This window comes from Pinus tabuliformis, chromosome 3_2, assembly GCF_031772625.1.
Source record: "Pinus tabuliformis cultivar Carrire ecotype Pingquan chromosome 3_2, CPIR1, whole genome shotgun sequence".
NCBI lineage: Eukaryota > Viridiplantae > Streptophyta > Pinopsida > Pinales > Pinaceae > Pinus > Pinus tabuliformis.
In genome coordinates this window covers 808,870,057-808,884,013 of record NC_142302.1, presented here as the reverse complement: position 1 = coordinate 808,884,013, position 13,957 = coordinate 808,870,057, and the positions used below count along the sequence as shown (strand labels likewise).

Genomic DNA, 13,957 nt, shown 5'->3' with positions numbered 1-13,957 from the left:
ATGAACCTTTTACTTGTGTACCTGGTACACTGTAGGTTGTGGCATGGCTCCGGCTTGGTCCTTCCTTCTCGATCACATGACAATAGCTGCATCTCGAATATTAGCCACTCTAATAACAATGCATCTAATATTTCCTCAACTCAATTCTTCCTGGGCAATGATGGACCTTCAGATATACAAATTTCAAGCGTGTCTGCCGGAAGCAAGTAGTCCAAACAAGTACAAAACACAACATCATGGAACAGTCAAGACCACATAATGGTTGAAACAAAACAATGTGATAAATCGGGTTAGAGATTCATTTCTCTTTCTAGCATAGTTCCTGGTATCAAGAAGGTAATTTTATACTCAATACATATGTACCTTAAAGCTGGCGTAAAATGTTTCTCAAAATATATTCGTAGATCTACTTATAAGGACGGATTGGTGATTTCTACAATGGTTCTTTCAATAAAAATTAATTTTTTTTCTGTAAGTAAAATTTTGTCTTTATGGATAGTGGAGTTTGAATTAGGTCAATTAATGTAGACGGAAAAAATCTCGATACTTGGCGATTCCGTCAAATATGTGAAGCAGTTGCAGGATAAAATGAAGAGAACATACCCCTAAAAAAATTGTTTCGTCAGTTGTGTATGTCAAGAAGAAGGAGCATTCCATCGATGACCAATATTTAGACAAAGTTTCTTCTCCTTCCATTGATTCATCTGAAGATTATAAAGATGTCACAGTAGGAGGAGTGCTGACTCCTGTTGAAGATAATGGAGAATATCCTAGAATAGATTGAGTTGGTTCACATAACCTTAGGATAGGAATTAGTTTCTATTTCTTAAGATGTTGTTCTAACTTCCCTAAAACCATGTTTTCTATTTAATGTGTAATGTGCATGAACAATGTAGAGCCTTCTGCAGAGCCAGACTCTCCTGGTTCAGACTCTCTTTCGTAGAACTGACAAGTGGGTTTAAAATCTTTAATACAAACATTGCCATTTTTTGTCATGGTATCAGAGCATTAGGGTTGACGAACCTATACGCTGGCTGGTGGGTGTCACTGAATAGAAATCATCGTTGTTTTGAAGAGTATAACTGTGATGAAACAGAAATCGTCGTAGGTTAAGAGGAGTATCACTGCGACGAGTGCATTGTAGCTCCTTGGCACAGATTTTTATTTTGGCCGTCACAGGTATTCCATGTACAGCTGCAATGACGTCGCAGATAAGTCATGCACATCTGTGATGATCGTGTAAATCATAAAAGATGCGTGGGAAAGCCAAGAACAAGGCTGTAGCTGACAATAGAATGTTGTCTAGAGGCTGTGAAGGAAGCCATGGTGATCACCGAGTGTGCTGGGAGATCAAACAACATTGAAGATCAGTGATCTGTCTCTGTCACAGATCTGGGGTAAATCTAACATCTTCTTTTACCTGTCGATTTTTTTCTTCTAAATCGCCAAGATGAATAACAATATGTTTGAAGCATGCTTGAATGAGCATAACAAGTTCGATGGTTCCAATTATGCAAATTGGAAATTCAAGATGCAGACTCTGCTAGATGTGCAGAGTGCTTAGACGATTGTGAATGGGGATGAGCCGAAGCCCACGGCTGGATCAACATCGATCCCAGATTGGGAGAAGCGAGAAGGTAAAGCAAGGACATTGTTGAAGATGTCAGTGAAAGACTGCATCATACCACACATTAGAGAATGTAAGACAGCTAACGAGATCTGGGGAATTCTGAAGGATTTGTATGAGATCAGGAATTCAAATCATCTTTTGTTCCTCAAGAGTAAGATCCTATCCCTGAAGATGGAGGAGAATGAAACAATTGCTTCATTCGTAGCAAGGATCAAAGATCTAAAGAACAAATTGGTAGACATTGGTCATACAGTTGACGATACAGATCTTGTAACAATTACCATGAATGGTGTCACCGATGATTACTAAATGTTCAGCACTGCAATAAATGGCAGACCGAAGATCTTGAAATTTGAAGAGCTTATAGGAATACTGATGCAGGAAGAAGAAATAAGATTGACTCTAAAGCCCCAGAGTGTTGATCTTGCATTAATGGTGAAGAAAAACTTCTTCAAAGGGAAAGGAAGCGCATAATAGCAAAACGGAGCAAACTCACACAAAAGACCGAATCAGACCCAAGGTATGCATCCAAATAGAAACTACTCTGAAACTAAATGTTTTTATTGTGGAAAACTAGGTCATATTGCTACGGAGTGCAGGAAGAAGAAATATCATGAAGAACAGCAGAAGCAGAAAAGGCATGCAGGTCATCTCGCGAATGACAATCATGTGCAAAATTTCAAATTATTCATGGGAGATCCTGATGAGAATGTTGATGCAGACGTCTGGTATGTAGATTCAGGAGCGTCAACACACATGACATGGAATAAGCAATGGTTTGAAGATTTTAAAGAAATCAACGAAGGAGCACACATTTACGTAGATGATGATAGAAGTCATCAAATCAAAGGGTGTGGGAAAGTTTCTATCATTCTACCTGATGGTAATATCAAACAAATTCATAATTTTATGTATGTGCCTGGTGTAACAAAGAACTTGATTTATGTATCCATGATTATAGATCAAGATTTTAAGGTTAAATTCTTTAAATCTAACTGTTATATTAAAGATCTGCTAGATGTTATGAAGACAATTGCTAAAGGAATCCGAACAGGAGGACTGTACAAGTTGGATGTAATACCTACACCAGTTCGAGCATTGACAGCAGTGAGACTGACTATAGAAGAGCTATGGCATCAGAGATTTGGCCACATCAACTACAATGATTTGCTGTTACTACAAAAGAAGGAAATGGTAGGAGATCTTCCTATGCTAAAGAAAGTACATAATGATTGTGATGCCTGTACACTAGGAAAAATGCATAGAGAAGAATTCCCTATTCGAGTAGAAACAAAACATAGGGATATACTTGAATTAGTGCACACAGAGCTTTGTGGACCCATGCAGACAAAATCATTTGGAGGTGCACTATATTTTCTATTGTTTATTGATGACTGTATGAAGCTTTCTTGGGTGTATTTGTTAAGTAAGAAGAGCCATATATTCGAATAATTTAAGCAGTTTAAAAATATGATTGAAAGACAAATAGGGAAACAGATAAAAATTCTCCGTTCTGATCAAGGGGGAGAATACATGAAGGATGAGCTTATCAGGTATTGTAAAGATGATGGAATTTTGCAACAGTTCACAGTACCCCATACTGGTGGAATGTTCTAGAAGTATGTTGAAAGGTAAGAACCTTTCGAATAGTTTTTGGGATGAAGCAATGAATACTGCAGTTTATTTGAAAAATAGGAGTCCTACAAAGAGTCTTGAGTCCAAAACTCCTTGTGAAGCATTATATGGATTTAAGCCTAAAGTAAAACACTTAAGAATATTTGGATCTAATGCATTTTCCCACATTCTACAGGAAGATAGAAGAAAATTAGATTCAAAAGCCATCAGATGTACCTTTATAGGATATTGTTCACAGTATAAATCTTACACATTATTTAATCCCTCTACTCACAAGATTTTTGCTAGTAGAGATGTCAAATTCCATGAGCAGGATCATGAAGAATTTGATGAGCACAATGAGGAATGGGACATTCCGTACTTGGTGGAAGAAGAAGCAGAGAACAATCAGGGTCAACAACAGACAAAGGCAGAGGATGAACAACAACAACAATAGCAACAACAGCAACAACAACGACAACAACAACAGCAGCAACAACAGGAGGAAGAAAAATAAAATGATGATCAAATAAGGTTTGAAGCCACCCCACAACTCAGGAGATCAAGTAGGAAAGCTCAATTTCCTGCAAGATATATGGAAAATGCTTTTATAACTAGTATGATGAATGTGGTTGAACCTTCTAGTTATAAAGAAGAAAATGAATGTAGTGAACGAAAAACAACCATGGAACGGGAATATGATTCAATAATCAGAAATAACACTTGGGAATTGGTTCAACTTCCTAGAAGAAAACAAACCATAGGTTGTAAATGGTTATATAAATCGAAGATTAATGCAGATGGAACCATAGAAAAACTAAAAGCTAGGTTGGTAGCAAAGGGGTACTCACAAAAATAAGGGATAGACTATGAAGAAACCTTCACCCCTATAGCTAAATTGAACACTATCAGAATGTTAATCGCTTTAGCTACTAAGAAACATTGGATGATGCACCAACTAGATGTAAAGTCTGCATTTTTGAATAGAGAACTAAAAGAAGAGGTTTATCTAGAGCAACCAAAAGGGTTTGTCCAGAAAGGAAAAGAACATTTAGTCTGTGGATTGAAGAAAGCAATTTATGGACTAAAACAAGCTCGCAGGTCTTGGTATGAAAAGATTGATTCATTTTTTCTACAAGCTAGCTATAATAGAAGTAAAAATTATCCTAATCTTTACACCATGAAAGATGAAAAGGGCACATAGTGTTGATTTCGTTGTATGTAGATGATTTGATCATTACAGGTGATGTTACATATCTAATCGATGAAATCAAGCAATGGATGTTCCAGGTGTTTGAAAGGAAACACCTCGGTGAACTCAGATACTATTTAGGTCTTGAGATCTGGAGAGATTCAGGTCAAACATTTCTGTCCCAAGCAAAGTATGTCAAAGGCTTGTTAGAAAAGTTTAGGATGGATCAGTGTAAGCCTGCAGCGGTACCATTATATCATAACATCAAATTGCAGTGTGAGGATGGATCAAAAGCCATGGATGCAACACTTTACAAACTACTGGTTGGGAGTCTAATCTACCTAACCACCACCAGACCTGATTTGGCTTATGCAGTCATCATGCTAAGTCAATTTATGTCTAAGCCACTTGAAATCCATTGGAATGCAGTGAAAAGTGTTTTGAGGTATCTGCAAAGTACTGTAGATTACGGTATTATTTACGCTGACTCCTCTGATGTTAGATTGGTAGGATTTGCAGATTCAGATTGGGTTGGAAATGTAGATGATCACAAATCTATAAATGGTTATGCATTCAGCATAGGATCCGGTGTGATCACATGGAGCAGCAAGAAGCAAAACACAGTCTCCTTGTCCTCAGTGTAAGCAGAGTATCAAGACATATGTGCAGCAACGTGTGAGGTAGTTTGGTTGCGAAGAATTCTCTAGGATGTCGAGGAAAAAAAAATAGACGAAACAACAATCAGATGCGACAATCAGAGTTCAATCAAACTTGCCAATAATCCGGTGTTTCACAAAAACACTAAACATATTGATACACAATTCCACTTTGTCAGGGAGAAAGTGCAATCAAAAGGAATCCATTTGGAATACTGTAATACATGTGATAATGTTGCAGACATTTTCACTAAGCCTCTTGGAAAAGTTAAGTTTCAAATTTTTATGGAGATGTTAGGCATATTTGTGAACCCATTCTCCATTAAGGGGGAGTGTTGAAGAAAATGGAGAATATCCTAGAATAGGTTAAGTTGGTTCACGTAACCTCAAGATAGGAATCCGTTTCTATTTCTTAGGATGTTGCTCTAACTTCCCTAAAACCATGTTTTCTATTTAATGTGTAATGCGCATGAACAATTCAGAGCATTCTGCAGAGCTAGACTCTCCTGGTTCAGACTCTCTTTCATAGAGCTGACCAGTGGGTTTTAATTCTTTAATACAAACATTGCCATTTTTATCAACTCCTGAAATTGAGATACGCCTTACTAATAGAAATGTTCTTATCCATGCCCACTACCAGAAAAGGAAAGGCTTGCTGCTAGAATTCGTTGCAAAGCTGGATGCACTTCAGCTTACAGTGGTGAATGCAAACATTCTCTCATTTTCAGAAGCTACGTTCGATTTGACATTTAATACTTAGGTTTTCAATACTTCCTCATCCCCCATGAATGTACTTTTAGAAAAAAGAAAATAGGTTTCCAGATTTGGAGTTAACTAAGAGTCTTATCTAATATACTTCACTTTTTGTTTCTCACAGATGGAAGAAGGATGCGATCTAACAGATACGGACATGTTGAAGTCTCTACAAGCCCTTTTCAAGAAAATTACATGAATTGTACTTTTTCTAAATGAACCCAATTACTTCCATGCCCACACCAGTGATTTCTTTTCCATCCCAATGATAATGGTTTCTTCTTTCTCAAGGTTAGTCATCGATGATTAACATATGCAGATTGCAGTGCATTTGACAAAATCCTTCAAGTTCTCGTTTGTGCGCACGATCTCGCAAGTTGTGTAGACCCACAGACCTTAATTTAATCATGTCACAAGACTGTTTAAGAGTAATAATCTTGCAAGGCCATTTGAGTGATGTCCAGCTTCTGCCCAAAGTTTGAAAATAAAAAAATTAACATCAAAAATGCATGTCTTGTAATTATTTTATTCGAAATGTTTAGATTACATTTTAATCTATTGTTAATTTAAAATGAAAAAAATTGTTCAGTCTATATTTTGATGATTACCTTCCCGTGAACATATTTCTCAGTATATCTATTAATTTTTGGATGTACTTTAATTTTTCTTCTCTCATATCACCTATGCTGCCAAAATAGTATCATTATATTTCATTTAGAAATTATTTATACGCACACAGGTGTTTATGGCTTATAAAATGAGATAGGTGGATGTTGTTGTACTATATTACTAATCCAAAACGATTCCATTTGTTTCCTGTTTTCGGTTTTTTTAGTTAAACCGAAATTAGAAGTATTGTAATATTTTTTCTTAAATAAAAGAAATAAATAAGGCTGCAACATATATATAAAAAAGCATTAAACGCATTTGGGAATTCTGAATCCTTTTTCGTAATTCATATCAATTTCCCATTTGAATTAATCAGCGAAATTGTTTGGCATTTGAATTTATTTGTTTACTGATTATTTTTATATTAAATAATTATAAAATTACTTAAATAATTTAAATTATAAGATTTGTGTGTAAGACGTGGAATAGTTAATGTTGTTAAGTCGCCTTTTATATAAAGGTTATCGATTTAAAAAATTTTGAATATAAAAAATCTAATTGATTCAGACCAGACAAGTATTTATAACATAAATTATTAAAAATATATTTTTTTTCTGAAAACAAGAGAATTTGAACGGTATATTGAGCCAAGGAAGCAAAGGAACATTGATGAGAAAGTTGTTGTAAAATCACAAGTGTGTTTTGAGGTACACCAAAGCTATTGTAAAACCACAAGTACTTAGCAATATTAAAACTTTGATATATATATTGATACAGATAATAATGTCATAATTGGATTTTTTTTTTTATAAACTTTTAAAATTATTATACTAGAGAAATTAGTTATATAAAATAAAATATGTTGGACACCTAATCTATTAGGGTTATGGTTATGGTGCATTATGTAATTAGTTATTAAAGTCCAATAAATTTTGGAAACAAAAGCTAACTATTTCAAGATTATGGTTATGGTGCATTATGTAATTAGTTATTAAAGTCCAATAATCTTTGGAAACAAAATCTAACTATTTCAAGATTGTATTTATATGTGCAATATTCTTAATACAAATTGAATTCACTTTGGAAGCAAAAGCTAACTATTTCAAGATTGTATTTATATGTACAATATAATTAATACAAATTGAATTCATTTATACCACTATCGGAATCACTATTGGAAAATGAATTCAATTCTTATTAAGAATATTGTACATATAAATACAATGTTGAAATAGTTTGATTTAGATTCTAGAGTTTATTGGACTTTAGTAACTAATTATATAATCCAACATAACCATAACAACATAACCGTAACAGATTAGGTTTCAAACATTACCCCCATTGATCATGTATATGAGAGCCCAAAAAGAGAGTTAAAATGAAGTATTCCAACATAACCGTAACAACATAACCACAATAGATTAGGTTTCCAACATTACCCCCCGTTGGTCATGTATATGAGAGCCCAAAAAGAAAGTTAAAACATGAAGTATCTGAGGATCAGCCACTAGAAGGAAAGACACTTAAGGGTGGGTGGTTATATATTTGGAGAGTTAATTTCAATCGCCAAATTAATTAAGATAGGTTTTAGTGCTAGTGGTAACCACCCTATGCATCGTTTTTCTTAACATTCACTTATATGTTAAAATAATAAAAGGCAATTGACAGTACTCACAAAGAACAATATACATAAACTTGGGATGTGTAGTCTCACTACTTTTAGTATGGAGAAAAACATACACTTGTAATCATTGAAATGTAACATGACATTTTATTTGCGTGCACACTTCTAATATCTATTGTAGTCATTTAACAATATAGTTAAGAATCTGCAATTGCTCAAAAATCCATCAACAATGGTCAATATTTTGGTGTTTAGTCCACCTTAACTATGGAGAGCATTCACTTTTAGCTACATGATTTATAGAATAAACATTTTTATGGTGTGCACTTACATGGTTTTATCATGTATTGACATGTGATTTTGTAGGACTTATGAGATCTTTTGTGTGAGCTATAGCCTATCACTTATTAAGGTTGCAAGTTAAACATCTTAAATTCCATAATCATGTCATAGAATTGGGAAGATGATAAAGTGTAAGTACAATATTTTTCAAGCTATCTTTGTGCCATGTGGTATGAGAATCATCACTGACATTTAATGGGACCATTATAATTGATCTTCTCATTGGCTATGTTTCTGTTGTGAGATGTTTACATTTATTCTTACCTTGTAAAGAGGAAATTGTAGTTATTTCCAAAGGCTTTCCATTGTAATTGATCTTCTCATTGGCTAACTTTCTGTTGCGATTATAAGTTGGATGATTACATTTATGCTTACCTTTTAAAGACGAACTTGCAATTATTTGCAATGACCTTCTAGACAGAAGGGAAAATTTCCCCTGAACCAGTTGGTACAATAAGTGTGTGGCCTATTCGTGTCTGTGATTCCCCTTGGTTATATAGTTAAACTATTTTGTTGCTAATTTAAGGTGGATTTTCCTACTTTTCTATGATCAACTAAATTTGAGTATTTTTTTAATATTTTTTTAAATATCTACAACAGTTTTGTTCTATCTTTCTCCCTCACATACATGCAGATACACACAAACACACACGTGTGTGTTTTCTCACGTGCAAGCATTTATTATCATTTTTTCCTCTGTCTATATATAATAATAATAATTATATATAGACACACGTACTTAAAATTTTTAAGTAATAAAGCTTTAAAACACAATTTAAAACATTTTCCGGTTTGTTGGAGGAGAGAGAAAGTGAGGTAAGTATGAACCGACAAATTTCAAATGTCGATGATTTTAAATCGGATGGTTCATGTGCCTTTTTGGTGGAGACATGGTGAGAGGTTTAATGTCTACTTTGGCCCAATAACCAATAACTAAAGTATGTCTTAATACGTCAACGATGGGTTGTTTTATAAAGCCATTCATGTTTTTAGTTAGTGAATGTGAGAGGTGAGGAGATAGGAGATTTAATGGGAAGAGAGGGTGATGATTTAATTTAATATTTATTTTTATTTGAGAGTTTGTTTATTTTATTTAATGCTTTATTTATTTATAATTTAATGGTTTTATTTTATATTATTTTAAGTTTTATTTTGTATTAGTTTTCATTTTTAAATTTCTATAGTTATTATATTGTTTTTTAATTATTAATTTTAAATTAAATTTTTTTTTTCTTTAATATAATAATGAATTTTTATATAAGCTATAATAATTATTATAACAATAAATCTAATGTAGGCAGATATAAATATTTTGTTATGAAGATTCGAGTATGTGATTCTGATCATAGGAGTATGAGAAAAAGTCATACGACAAAAGAAACACAAGGTAAAATTCATAGAGATAGTCGAGTTGAATGAGGAGCGAATATAGAAGCAACATTTGGCTCTTACAGGGGATGATGCTTCCCTAAGAGACATCAAGAACTACACACCTAGTTCCTTCACAGTGAGCATGGAGTTGATTCATGTTAAAAACGAAACTTGTATTCATTAACAAGAGGAAAGGAAACTTCAAATGAAAAAACATAAAGTCGTATCTATCCTAGGAACACAAATGAAGATCTTTGCATCTTAAAGTTTTAGTTGATCAATAGAATGAAACAAAGATAATTAGGAAAGGACCGAACTCGTACAGGCCCCACTGTCGGCTAATCATATCTGCATCCTGAAGGCGACAGAACGTCATAGAAAGGCGGAGAGCTGGTGGCGAATAAACGGAGTACGGGACCAGCACAGGCTCATAAGTATAATCATATGGGCCTTAGTATGTAAACATTCATAAGTTCAATAAGTGTTCACATATATAAGATATTTATTCATATATTTAGTCTACTGGGGTAACTATGATAACTATTTAGGGCACATTAATCATCGATTGGTATATGCATCACTCTTCATAAGAGAATTTCAACGCCATATATAAATAATACACGCTTACAGTTAATTATTTAAGAGATTACAAAAGTCATAATATTGATTTAAGATTGAGCAAGTGTGGCTTTCATATTGGAACAAGGTTTAACTGAAAATATGGAGACTAGTTATTACATATTTTAATTCCCACTTTATTTTCAAAAGACGAGTTTCCAAAATCAAACGTTTCTCTATTGCCAACAATCATCCACAGTCCCAATGGAGTCATACACTATCCTAAGACAAGGGAAATTTTGAATTCTTGTTTAGTATTCATGTCAGAGGCCTTCTTTCAATTTATTTTAGCAAATATGCACTTTTACAAGATGGGACGGTTATGAAATAGACTTAGTCCAATACCACTGACCTTTCTATGCTGTCAGCGTGCATCTATAGCCCTGGTGGGGATGCTAGTATACCCCATTGAAGGTTACCTCAAGAGAAGGAGTGGGAGGATTATACACTATGTTTTAATCTAGCACCATTGATCTTGCTCCATTGTCAGCGAACATCTATAGCCCCAACATATATATCAAAATGCCACACCCAAGAAAACATGGGTTCATGTCCCTAGGGTAGTATGGTGATCAGGGAAGGTCTCATGCATAGAGTGTGATTATGAGTAACTAGTTCCATAAGAGTTTCAATTAGAATTTATGACAACTAAACCTTCTGTTTATAGTTCTAGCGCTTATTAGTTAATGCAATCCCTCATGGTAGTTGTGTCTAAGCAATATGAAAAGAAAGATGTGGTCAAAAATGTTTGATGCGAAGTTTGAAACCGTTAAAGAGATGAAATTCGAGCCCAAATAATTATCCCTCAAACTTCATTTACAAATAAATACTTTTAGGATGGTTTTCGAAACTCATCATTATATAATATAGTGAGGGATCATAAATTCACATTTCATTCTAGCAATTATCATTAAAAATTATTCAAGGTGTAAATATTTTAATATTTATTCATTCTAAACTATAAAACACAAGTAAGAAAAAGTTTATTTGTGCACATCAATTATATGCAATAGTGTTTTCAAAAGTAGAATGGTTCAATGAAATCAAACAACCAATGCATCCAGGTTAAACACTTACCAACAGCATGGTTGATCTAGGTGGATATTGGTGGCCACCGGCCAATTCGACTTGGACCCCCACCATTGTTTCTTTCAATTTTTCAGTTTCCTTAATTGTAGCACAATTTACTATTTTTAGCAGTTTTTTCAGGTCCTAGACTTCTAGAGCCATTTTTAGGCCATAAACAATGTATTTTTGGAAATCTACCACTTTCGATTTTTTGCCTAAAATTTTCTTTTTTGTCGTATTCCTTGGAGAGACCTTTCCAATGGGTTATCATGGGCATCAAACGGAGATAATATGACCAAGTCGTGACCCTGGGAAGTTGGTTGTCTAACTCACCCCAACGGGGCCCACAAACTCTTGGTGTTACATCTCCTCGGGTTAGGGTTTTGGTTGTTTGGGGTTTCCTCTTATTGTTCCATAATAAAAATACCCTTGAGCCTCATTGGAACGTAGTTCAGAGGCATGTAGCCACCACATCTCTTCTCAAAGATAAGCTAGTCTTATTTCCATTCTATTTTTAAGCATATTTTAGGATTTGATATTAATGAAATGAAGTGTTATTTCTACGACAATTTTGTATTTATGGTTATATCTATAATTTGTTGCATTCCTATTTAAATATGGATTAGTGGTATCAGAGTGGTCTGCTCTTTCTCTGTTTTTCTTTGCATGTCCCCAATGAGGTTGGGATATAAGGAGTTCGGGCTTGAACTGGTCAAACCTTTGCAAAACCAGCCTCACAAATCCTGATGGCCTCCCATGGCAGATGAAAAGAAAGACAAGGGGGCAGGAGATCCTATCAAAATCTTGCTCGAGGAAGCCCTCGAGTGACAAAGGAACGTGATGATGGAAAATGTTTCCCAAATCCTTCAGCGGCTACCCAGGGGAGACATATCTACCTCCAACAGCTACTTTGGAAGTGCCACACCCTTTAAGGTATAAGTTAACTTTGAATTTCCCATATTTGAGGGTTAGATAGATGCAGACGTTGTAGAAAAATGGTTAAATCTGTTAGAAGGATATTTTTCCGTTCATGAATTTTCCGGCCAGGAAAAGATCATCTTTTCACTCCTCAAAATAGCCCCCCACGTCAAGGATTAGTGGGAAACCTATTGTGAGCAAAAGAATGAAAGTACGAACTCACTGTTTTCAGCTGCATGCACTTCGAACTCATTCCGAGATGACATCAAGGTGCAATACTACCCTCTCAGGAGCTATGAGGATAAATACATAAAGTGGAAAACGCTACGACAGGGAAGGGACCAAGATGTGTCAAAGATTGCCAATGTTTTTCATACCCTTTGCACGAAGTTGGGTATCAAGGATTCTGAGAAGCATTTGGTTGTCAAGTACCTCCGCTGCTTGCACAGGTACATCCAAGATGAGACAAAATTCCTGGACATCTCCTCGCTCCACACAGCATAACGATATATGGTCAAGATCGAGCAAAAGTTTAAACAGAAGAAGCAGGAATTTGGATCTACAAATTTGAAGCAAGGGAAAGGTACCCCCAAACCACAGAACAAAGGACGAAGCCAAGGAGGGGTGGCCCATGAAAACTTGCCTAAAACACAAGCAAAGACGTGAAGCCGAAGAAGGATACGGGAAATTGGCGTGAGTTCCATAAGAGCTCCACTCACAACACAAGTGAGTGTCAGGCCAAGCAGTCACTGGTGGCCGAGCTAAAGGCTTCAAAATCAGATTCATGTTACGACTTCGAATTAAAACTCAACAAGCGGAATGACAAAGGGAAGCAGATTATCGATGCAGAGCCCAATGCCACCATTGCCACCATGAAGATCCAGAAGGAGGAACCTGAAGATCCAGAGGAGGAAGAGCACCTATTCCACTCCAAGATGTGGGTAAAGGGTTCCCTGCTCTAGTTCATTGTCGACAGCCGGAGGCAAAAGAACCTCATTTAAGCAGAGGTCGTGAAGCGGATGGGCTTACTAACCACAACACATCCACAACCGTACACCATCGGGTGGCTTCACCAAGGATGGGATCTTCATGTGAGCTAGTAGTGTTGTCTTCCATACAACATCATGCCCTTCACAGATGAGGTATTATCTAACGTTGCTCCCCTTGATGTTTATGATGTATTATTAGGCTAACCATACTTATCGAAATGACATGTTGTGTATGAGTCAAGGCCTCGTGTTGTTATTATTACTTTGGGAAATAAGTTGTACAGGATACCAAAGGTAGCACTCCCTACCACCATCGCTTTGGTTACTACAAAACAATGTAGTAAGCTCATTTCCAAAACCAGGAAATTGTTGTTCCCAATGATATGCCCTCAAGGAAAGAAGAATATGGTGGCCACGACCTCGATACAGGGCCCCTCCACACGAAAACAACAGATAGACAAGGTCGTGGAGGAGTACGAGGACATCTTCACCTCCCCCACAAGGATGCCTCCACACTATCAAGTCAAGCACTCCATGGATCTGACCCCAGGTGCGTCATTGCCCAATGGAGCA

General features: G+C 35.6%; 1 pseudogene; it reads left to right on the top strand.

Annotated features, from left to right (window-relative positions):
* On the top strand, positions 1 to 6,044 carry LOC149183070 (transcription factor bHLH25-like; annotated as a pseudogene).
* The last annotated feature ends 7,913 nt before the right edge of the window (positions 6,045 to 13,957 follow it).